We start from the raw sequence: 11,232 nt of genomic DNA on the forward strand, positions 1-11,232 counted from the left end.
TTCTGCTGGTAACCTCTTCACCTCAACTCTGTCTATAAAAGCTCTCAGCCCCTGCTTCTCAGGGGGTGGGAATCGGCCTTTGGACACATGCCTGCCACCCTACCCGTCAGACAGTTGTCGACATCTGAAATAAAGCAGACTCTCCTTTCCACCACCCTGGCCTATGTATTGGCTTTAGAGCGGTGAGCAGCCCGACCCACACACTATTCAGTAGCATAGTGACCATCTTCGGTGATTTTGGAGCCTAACAAAATAAAATCTGCCTTTACTTCCACTTTTTCCCCATCTATTTGCCATGACGTGATGGGCCTGGAGGCCCATGATCTTAAGTTTTTGAATGTTGAGTTTTAAGGGAGATGAAGAAAATCTCCAAATCCAGGTTCCCAGCTAAGGGTCAAACTCATTTGCTGGACTCTCTAAGGATAGCAGTCAGGCCTTATATTAATGCTTTTCTGCACAGGCAAAGCAGTAAATACTTCCATGTCTGTGGGCCAAAACAACTGCTGCTTTGGTGCATAAAGCAGCTACAGGCAACATGCAAATGAATGGATGCGACTCTGCTCTAATAAAGATTTATTTACAAAAACAAGTGATGGGCTAGGATTAGGCCCACTGATTATAGTTTGCCAACACATGGTGGAGAAGAATGTCTCAACTTTTAGGAAATAACGTGATGTGTTCAGTGAGAGTTAAATGCCATGATGTCAATAAATGGATAAATGATCACATACATGGAGTACACAAGCAATTATGGCAAAATGTTAACAAGGATTGACTCCAGGCGAGGAATACAAGTGTTCATTGCCCTATTCATCCAACTTTTTCTGTTTGAAAAAACTATTTAAGTTTTTCGCCAGCAGTGGCACTGTTGAATAGGACAAGATCCCTGCCTCACCAGCCAGGACTCAGCAGAGATGCCAGGCAGTAAAGTAACAAATCCTTGCATTCCAGAGAGGAAAGCGCTCTGGGAAAAGCAAAAGCAGTAAAAAGGACAACAAAACCCATAGAAAAGAGCAATTTTAATAGACATTCAGTGAACTTCCAACACAGAATTTCACCAAAACAATATAATGAAATGGAGCAACATATACTTTAAAACTATTGGGTTGGCCAAAAATTTCAATTGGGTTTTTCCCTAAGATGTTATGGAAAAAGCTAAATGAACTTTTTGTACAACTCAACATACTTGACAGTGTATACAGCTATTAGATGCTGACAGCTAATGAAGGATTTCTTGCATATTCAGTGGAACTAAAAAATACATGTCTTTGTTCAGATGAAATAAAATTTATATTTTACAGCAGGATGAGAAAATGAAGCATAAAATTCTGTCCATTCGGGCCTCCTTCTGCCTTTGATGGCCAAGTGCATCCAAATTATACATTAACCAGACCTCCTCAAAGGTGGGAATGCCTATTCAACCATAAAGATAATTTTTGTTTCGTTTTATTTTTTTCTGACGCTGGCAATGCGACTTCTTAGAAGAACAGCATTCTTTCCCAACTTCGCAGGGGGTCATGGTGACCGGCTGCTGGCTTTGCTGCCTGGACTATGTATCCTTGGTGAACTGTATCTAAAATGTCAGTATGTCATTTTGATTGATGGTTCTTTGTCTCGAAAATGTATATGACCATGCCTTTGACTTCTAACAGCCAGAACAGTCTTCAGAATTTTCTATAAGACTTTCTCCTGGGTTATAATCCTCAATTTGGCTCTTATAAAGTTCTCTTTTCTCTTCTTGTCAACTGAATTTTCCTCGACAATTCTACATGCAAAATTATCCTTCTTTAGGAGATTTTCCAAAATCCGCTGTGCGTCGCAGGCAAGAACCACCCATATTAATCAGTGGCAAAAGGGGGATAACAAACATGATATTCTTATAGCCTCAAAGTACTTATTGGTTAATGTGAAATTGGTAACATTACAATGGAGAAACCCTGCAGACACACCTTCACTCAAGATGGAGATCTACATCACCAGTGAGATGTATGGATGTCACATGCCCTCAAAGTGACGCATTGAAAGGACACCATCACTTTGGTGGTGTCCCTGCCCCAAACACACAGCCTCCACCTCATCAGGAGAAACATCAGATGAGCCCAAACTAAGGCCATTCCCCAACATAGGCAATCCACCCTCTTTAAATGTGTCAAGGGTGTAAAAGGCGAGGGCTGGGAACCTGTCCCAGTTTGATGTCTCTCAGAGGACTTGACCAGGAGGGGCCAGGCAGAAGGAACCGAGGCCAGGAGGACGCTAGTGGAAGTGCAATGAGACGGGCCTGGATTCTGGACACAAGCTCCTCATGGGGCATCTCAAGGCTCACTTCCTGCTTTGATAGCTACTATGTTTTAGGCTTGTGTAAGAGTTTAATGGTATCCCTGGTGGCTCAGATGGTAAAGAATCTGCCTGCAATACAGATTCGATCCCTGGGGCAAATCCCCTGGTGAAGGGAATGGCAATCCATTCCAGTATTCTTGCCTGGAGAATTCCATGGACAGAGGAGCCTGCCGGGCCATAGTCCATGGGGTCGCAATGAGTCTGATATGGCTGAGTGGCCAACACTTCAAGAGTTTAACATTTAGGGAAACTGGATGAAGATTTCACAAAAACCCTGTAGTATTTTTGTAGCCGAAAATTATTTCAATATAAAAAGTTTTTTTTTAATTAAAGTTTAAAAAGAAAGCAAAGTAAGGGACTTCCCTAGTGGTCCAGTGAAAGACTCCCAGCTCCCAATGCAGGGGGCCCAGGTTTGATCCCTGGTCAGAGAACTAGATCCCACATGCTGCAGCGAAGATCGAAGAGCCTGCATGCCACAACGAAGACACAGGGCAGCCAAATAAAGAAATAAAAATGAATATTTAAAAATTAGAAAAGCAAGAACAGAAAATCTGTGAAGACTTGGGGAAATGAGGTATTTTTCCCATTTCTACAAGCATTATACACCCCCCACCCCGTCCTACCCCAAGGGCAGGGTTTTTCTTTGTCCTACTGGTCTGTACCCAGGACGGCGCCTGCGAGGTGACCGTGTGCAGAACAGATGTGGATAGCTCACCAGGTACAAATTAACAACAGAAGTGTGCTCATGTATTCGACAAATAACAAAAACCAGCATCTCTCTTTCCTGCAGCATCGTGGGGAGCCCCTTCCCATCCTGAGGTTGCCCTGCTTGTGTTCACTTTCTGGGACCTGGAAAAACCCCTGTTTATAGATCCTGTGTGTCTTCCTAAGTCATAGTCTTTCAACTCCAGACCAACTTGGTACAGACCGGAAGGGTGTGTGTGACACCTCTGAAGCACAACTTCATATCTGTGCTAGGAAGTGTGTCTGTTGAACCAGAGAGGGACGCCGTTCCCTGGAGGGGCTATAACAAAGTGCCAAAAACTGAGTGGTTTAGAACAATAGAAATGTATCATCTCCCAGTTCTGGAGGCCAGAAGCCTGAGATCAAAATGTCCACAGGGCCACGCTTCCTCTGAAGGCCCCAGCGGAGGGTCCTCCCTGCCTCTTCCTGATTCGGGGGCTCCTGGTGTCCCTTGGAGTGTGGCCGAGTCACACCAGTCTCTGGCTCCATTCTCACACGGCCCCCTCCCCTGTAGCTCTGTCCTCACACGCCGTTCTTTCCGCCTGTGTGTGTCCTCTCATTTTCTTATAAGGACACCAGTCACTGGATTTAGGGCCCACCCTCATCCACTATCGGAGAAGGCAGTGGCACCCCACTCCAGTACTCTTGCCTAGAAAATCCCATGGACGGAGGGGCCTGGGAGGCTGCAGTCCATGGGGTCGCTAAGAGTCGGACACGACTGAGCAACTTCACTTTCACTTTTCACTTTCATGCATTGGAGAAGGAAATGGCAACCCACTCCAGTGTTCTTGCCTGGAGAATCCCAGGGACGGGGGAGCCTGGTGGGCTGCCGTCTATGGGGCCGCACAGAGTCAGACATGACTGAAGCGACTTAGCAGCAGCAGCAGCAGCTCATCCACTATTAATTCACCTTACCTAATTACATCTTCGAAGAACTCATTTCCAAATCAAGGTTCCATTCTCAGGTTCTGGGTGGATGTGACTCTGAGGGGACACTATTGAACTCATTACAGAAGAGGTAAAGAAGACAACATAACTGACAGTCACTACCACCTAGCGAGTGCCTACCATGTGTGAGGACTTACTCACAAAGTACGTAAAGCCTCTGCAAACTTTAAAAGAATCCTGCAAGGAAGGGATGGATCTTGCACTTTTAAAATATACATTCTTTGATTTATTTGGCAGCACTGACTGTTCCTTGTGGTATGCGGAATCTTTAGCTGTGGCATTTGAATCCCGGCCCCCTGCACTGGGAGCGCAGTCTTAGCCATGGGACTGCCAGAGAAGTCCTGAATTTTGCAATTTAGGTGAGCGAGGAGGCTTACAGGGGATGCTCTTGCCCAGAGTCTGTAAGAGACAGGTGAAGGTAACACCCAGGCCAGCCCGTGTGCCCACTACAGCTGTGGGCACCCCACGTGCGGGCCAGGACCACTTCACGGGTGGCAGGTGGTTCGTGTGCCCAGTTAGCAGCATGGGTCTGAACACGAGGGCTGTGCCTGGTGTAGCTCAGGTGCTGCCTTCGTGAGATTCTTGGTACTCTTAGAACAAGGGCCTGAAGACTCATTTTGCACATGCATTAGACAGCCCAGCAGATCAAGCTGTGGTCATGGCCCCGCCCCTCCTCCTCCTCCCAGACCCCACCCCACCCCACCCCCCTGCCCCCTGCTGCTCCAGGACTCACACCCACTCACTCCTACTGGCTGCTTCTCCCCCCATATTCATCCCTCAGTTGTTATTATAGAAGATTAAGGAAAAATAAAAAGTTAGGGGAGGGAACCAACCATGGTCTCATGCATGCGTGCTAAGTCGCTTCAGTTGGGTCCAACTCTTTGCGACCCCATGGACTGTAGCCTGCCTGGCTCTTCTGTCCATGGGGTTTTCCAGGCAAGGATACTGGAGGGGGGTGCCCTGCTCTCCTCCAGGGGATCTTTCCAGCCCAGGGATCAAACCCATGTCTCTTATGTCTCCTGCATTGGAGATGGCAGGTTCGTTACCATTAGCACCATCTGAGAAGCCCGTGGTCTCATGGTCTAAAGGAAAAATTTCTGACAGATCTGTTCTCTATTTTCTGTGCATAGGATTTTTATTAATTATATGGCAATTAAATAGAATCTATCAATTGTATTAACCACATTATATTGACTGTTTTGAAACTGCTTCTCAATAACACATCTAGCATTCTCCCATGATGTCATTTACTCCTCAAGAATGAACACTATTCCAAAAGAAAACTTTTTTTTTTCTAAAAACAAAGAGTCCTGGGACTTCCCTGGTGGTCCAGTGGCTAAGACTCTGAGCTCCGAATGAAAGGGGTATGGGTTCGATCCCTGGTCAGAAAACTAGATCCCATATGCCAAAACTAAGAGTTCACATGCCACATCTAAGACCTGGGACAGCCAAATAAAGAAATAAACATTTAATTTAAAAAAAGAGTCCTTTAAATAAAGCTTTGGAAAAACACAGAAATTCACAGAGTGTTGTTAAATACTCATTCCCCACCTCTAGTGATGGCTACTGTTAGCATCGGTGAGTGTCCACCAATTCCACAGATGCCTGGGCCCCACCAAGCCCCAGGGACTTGGAATCTAAAGGGCTGGGAACTCAGGGTTACAACAAGCACCCAGTGCTGCCAACAGCAGGGCCCTGGAAGACACAGTTCTATAGACACTTTTTCCCAACTACACAGGGCTCCTGGCTGTGGACAGAGGCTGGGCAGTGAGGGGGCTTCTAAATTCTGAGATGGACATTTTTATACTAATAGGTAAATCTTCTCTCCCTTCATTAACATTCCTTTACAAAATTCCTAGCACTGCCTGCTTTCGTTGTGAAGTTTTATTTTTGATTGACGAAAGTGTGTAACTGTAGCTGAGCAGGACCCTATGGGGCCCTCTCGGGACAATATGTGTATGTGTGCTCAGTCGTGTCTGACGCTTTCGACCACATGGACTGTAGCCTGCCAGGTTCCTCTGTCCATGGGATTTCCCAGGCAAGAAAACTGGAGTGGGTTGCCATTTCCTCCTCCAGGGGAATCTTCCCAACCCAGGGATCAAACCTGGTCTCCTACATTAGCAGGTGGATTCTTTTACCACAGAGACACCTGGGAAGCCCAGACCATTCCCTTACCATCCTCCGCCCACTTCTTGTCTGTAGAAAAAACTTTAGCAAAAGAATAAATTTAATTAGAGGAGTGAGAACATGCAGAAGCAAAGGAAAGCAGTCACACAAGACAAATAGTAAGTTTAGCCATTAAAGACAAGGATCTTTGGGGAATACCCTGGCAGTCCAAAGATTAGCACTTTTACTGCTGGGGGTCCGGGTTCCATCCCTGGGCAGTGAACTAAGAGCCTGCCAGCCATGTGGTATGGCCAAAAAAAAAAAAAAAAAAAAGACAAGGACCTTTATTTCCTCTTTAAAAATCTATGATTAACATTCTGAGCCATATCCTTTGAGCTATTTTACAGATACTGAAACCCCCACCCGGTGGAAGTAGTTAACTTCATGATGACCAGGCTATAGCCATGACATGAGTTGCTCCATCTTGCACAATTCTGAGAACTGGCCTCAAGGAAATGGGAACAAACCAACTCTGGAACTGAAGATGAACTGTACACAAAATGATCACGAGGGTGCTGATCACACTACCACAGGACCAACTTCAAGATGACTCTCAAAGGGAGCGCGTCTGACTCCAAGACGCCTGTCAGCGCTGACTGTGCTGTCCCACACGTGGCTCCCCCTCCGCCCCAGCCTTGCTCCCCTGGAACTCCCCTTTGAAAGCTCTTGCCCCCTGATCAGCAAGGGGGAGTTGATTCTTTGGGACACCTTCTCCCCAGGATTGCCGGCTTCCTCATGACAGCCATCTTTCCTTTTACCCAACACTTGGCTCCTAGCATTGGATTCCTGAGTGACAAGCAGCTGAACATGAGTTCCGTAACATAAAGAGTCAAATGTTTATCCAATGCCTCCTTTGTGACAGGTATGGAGGTAAGAACAGTCCCAGTGCTGCCTGTCTTCTGGGGACCTGGACAAGCATCCGTGTGTCATTAAGAGACACACACAGAATTTAGCTGGGTTGGCCCAGGACAGGTCAACAGGTATACCCAGGGTGTCACCTGCCTCACGTGGGTCCCAGTCTTTCCCTTCTGATTCTTCTAAGCTTAGAAAAGCTTTTGCCTACATTAGTTGATAGCAACAGCCCTTCCCCACGTACATCTGTTTCCTCCCCGATTTCTGCACCTCTCTCCACCTTTCAGAGGGGGCTCAGGGCTGCCTCTGCTTGGCTTCAAGGGGCCTGGCTCAGAGGTATAGCCTCTCTCTGCTGTGCCTCCAGCTCACTTAGCCTGCCAGGCCTGTGATGGGTCCTGATGCAGGAGGCGGAGCAGAGATGTGCCCACGTGGGGTACCAATTTTCAAGTTTATATCTACTGATATTCCCCTTGCTACTGAAGATAAATAGGGGAATTTAATAAATGCTTAGTTGTTTAGATGTGTTATCTTTTTTTTTTTTTCCTCCATCCTCCTCCTCCTCCCCACCCCCACCCCGTCAGAGGATTTCTTGGGCTAGAATTTAATTAGCACAAACTCAGGGAATGGAGTTTTTGCCTGATGGAACAGAAGCAACTGACCAGAACGGGGCATAGGTGATCATTTTGTGTACAGTTTGTGTACATAGGTGTACATTTTGTGTATAGCACCCTCGTGATCATTTTGTGTACTGTTCATCTTCAGTTCCAGAGTTGGTTTGTTCCCATTTCTTTGAGGCCAGTTCTCAGAATTGTGCAAGATGGAGCAGCTCATGTCATGGCTATAGCCTGGTCATCATGAAGTTAACTACTTCCACTGGGTGGGGGTCCTCAGCATGTCGACAGGGATGCACATAAGCTGGGGTGGGAGGGGAGCAGAAGACGCCCTTTTGGACTACTTTGAGCTGAAGGCAATCAGGACCCAGTGGACCCAGAAAACATTATGACCTCTTCCTTAACTTTCCTGGTGGCTCAAACTGTAAAGAATCTGCCTGCAATGCAGGAAACCTGGGTTTGACCCCTGGGTCGGGAAGATCCCCTGGCGAAGCTACCAATATTCTTGCCTGGAGATTTCTATAGACAGAGAAGCCTGGTGAGCTACAGTCCATGGGGTTTAAACGAGTTGAACGTGACTGAAGTGACTTAACAACATAACAACCAGAAGAAGAGCTATTATTAGAGATAACTTTTTTATCTGACTTACCTGCACAGCCAGGGAACACTGACCACCAACCTCGCTCTCTGTATCTCCCTGTAAAGAGCCCTCCTCCCTCGGGGAGCCCCAGGTCCCCACCCTATTCCTCAGCTCAGGGTGCCATAGAAGCCTCAATTGCCAGACTCATCACCCTTGGTCTCAGATCTTCGGGGCTCCTGTATGTCAGAAATTAAATTTATATTTCTCCTGTTAATGTCTGGTATCAATTTAATTATCAGTCCAGCCAAAGAATCCAGCCAGGAAGAAAGGACAATGTCTGCAGCTCTACAACTGTCTTGCTGGGGAAGAAGGGGCCATGAAACACTGAGGAAAAAGCCACCGTGGCTTCTACTGACCCTGGGAAAATCAGAGATCACAAGGGAATCTTCAAAGTTGCTTGAATTTAAAACAATTTTTTGGCTTCACTGCACAGCAGGCACCTGGAACCTTAGGTCCCCGACCAGGGACTGAGCCCACGCCCTGTGCAGTGGAATCATGAAGTCTTAACCACTGGACTTCCTAGCAAGTCCCCTAAAATTTTGATCCTTCTGAATACAGATTTCAAATTGAAGTGAATGGCCCCAGGGATCTACGTGAAGAGAGGAAACTCACTCTCTTCCCCTGGCTCCAGTAAGATGAGAAGCTGTGGCCTCAGACCTCAGCATTTTTCAGGACCTTTGGTAGAGAAAGTAATGCTCATTATGGGTGAGATTTATGTTTGTTTAGTTATCACACACAACAATAGTGATAACATCATCCCTTCATCCTAGGGCTCAGACACCAACCCAAGCACTTTATGTTCATTAACTCACTTGGTGCTTAATTTAGACACAGAGAGGTTCAGCAGTTACTCCCACGCCACACAGCAGGTACACGGAAGGGCTGGATCAGCATTAAACTATTTGACCTTTTAGCCTGCCTTTCATGGCAGCTTGAAAACATGTCTGGACCCAAGCCTTCAGCAATAAAATAACACTGACTTCACAAAGCAGCATGAGATACTGACTATGTTGTTGTTGTTGTTGTTGTATCATCGCTCAGTTGTATCCAACTCTTTTGTGACCCCATGAACGGTAGCCCACCAGGCTCCTCTGTCCATGGGATTTCCCAGGCAGGAATACTGGAGTGGGTTGCCATTTCCTCCTCCAGGGGATCTTCCCAACCCAAGGATTGAACCCATGTCTCCTGCATTGGCAGGTGGATTCTTTACCACCAAGCCACCTGGGAAGCCTGGACACTGACTATACATACATACAATGGCCAGACCACGTACATGCAACTAGAGAACTCTAACCCACAAACTCTGCAACCACCACCCAGAAGCCAGACCACAGCCTCTACAGCCACCAGCCAGGAACCTCACAAGTGAGCCATGACTGCCATCTTCTCTAATTTTTGCTCCTACCCTTTCTAACCTAGGACAACCAGAGAAAGTCAAGAATGCCCTTGAAATTAATCACACAGGATCCTCAGCTTATAGCGAGCCTGCCCACAGCTTCTCCAGGCCTGGGGCACACCTAAGCTTTCCTCCTTTCTAATACAAGCTGTGCCCCCCTCTGCCTGCCTGGGAGGCTCTGCCAAAACCCAAGTCAAGGTGGAGGACCCCTGCTACAGCCAACTCTAAAAAACAGCCGTCCACAGGTGTGTTACCCTCCTACTTGTTTTTATTTTTAAAATAAAAACCGTTGCTGCATGGGCTTTCTCTAGTTACAGCGAGTGGGGGTTACTCTCTAGTTGTGGCGAGTGGGCTTCTCACCGCGGCGGCTTCTCTTGTGGCAAAGCACGGGTTGTAGGGAGTGCAGGCTTAGTGGCTGTGGCCTGGCCCACCAGCTTAGTTGCTCCACAGCATGTGAGATCTTCCTGGATCAGGGATCGAACTTTCGTCCCCTGCACTGGCAGGCGGATTCTTAACCACTGAACCACCAAGGCAGTCCCCTCCTATTTGTAACAGGTGAGCACCTGCAGACCAGTCCAGCAGGAAGAGAGGGTCAGCACAGAGAGGCATCTCAAGGTGGGCCACTCCCAACCACCCCCATTCCCCCTCTATAGAATCACAAAAGGCACAGAACTGCTTTCCTTGCCCTTCTTGCTCATTATTTTCTGATGTTTTGTTTTCAACACAGAGTTTTCCATTTTTATGGGGTCAAAACTGTGTCTCATTCATTTATTAAATTAAGAATTACAGGAGTCTTGAAATGGAGTCCTGTGACTTCAGAGTCATGCCCAGATGTCTCTCTTATCTTGCCTGCTTGTCCTAGCCAGACCTGTTCCATCACATTCTGTCTAATCAATAAAGAGTAGTGAAGGTCAGGGCCCTGCCGCCAGCGTCCCAATCAGCATCACTAATTATGTGCTGCTCTGAGTCATCTTCCAGGTAAGATAACCTTTTACAGAGTACACTGAGACAGCCCAGGGTCACAGACTACCAGATCAAAGACATCCAGGCCATAAATGATTAAGACGATAACCCCAGGGTATTCCCTGGTGGTCCTGAGGATAAGACTCCACACTCTGCAGAGGACGTGGGTTTAATTTCTGATCGGGGAAATTAAGATCCTAAGTGCCAGGCAATGTAAAAAAAAGTTTCATTTCAAGGATACCACCTGTTTTTAATGATCTTTTATTTATTCATTGGTAGGAGTTCTTTATATATTCTTATCAGATATGTGTAATGAGAATGTTTATCCCAGTGGGTGGTTCATCTTTTCATTCTTGAAAAACTGTCCTTCAATGAATAGTTCTTTCTTTCCATTAAATGCAAATGATCAGTTAAAAAAAAAAAATAAATAAAAACTGCTGACTCAGAGACTTCCCTGGCAGTGCAGTGGCTAAGACTTTGCCTTTCAATGAAAGGCTGCATGTTCAACCCCTGGTTGGGAAACAAAAATCCCACATATCTTGCAACCTAAAATACAAAACATAAAATAGAAGTGA

Source organism: Dama dama, chromosome 19 (genome assembly GCF_033118175.1).
Source record: "Dama dama isolate Ldn47 chromosome 19, ASM3311817v1, whole genome shotgun sequence".
In the NCBI taxonomy this organism is placed as follows: domain Eukaryota; kingdom Metazoa; phylum Chordata; class Mammalia; order Artiodactyla; family Cervidae; genus Dama; species Dama dama.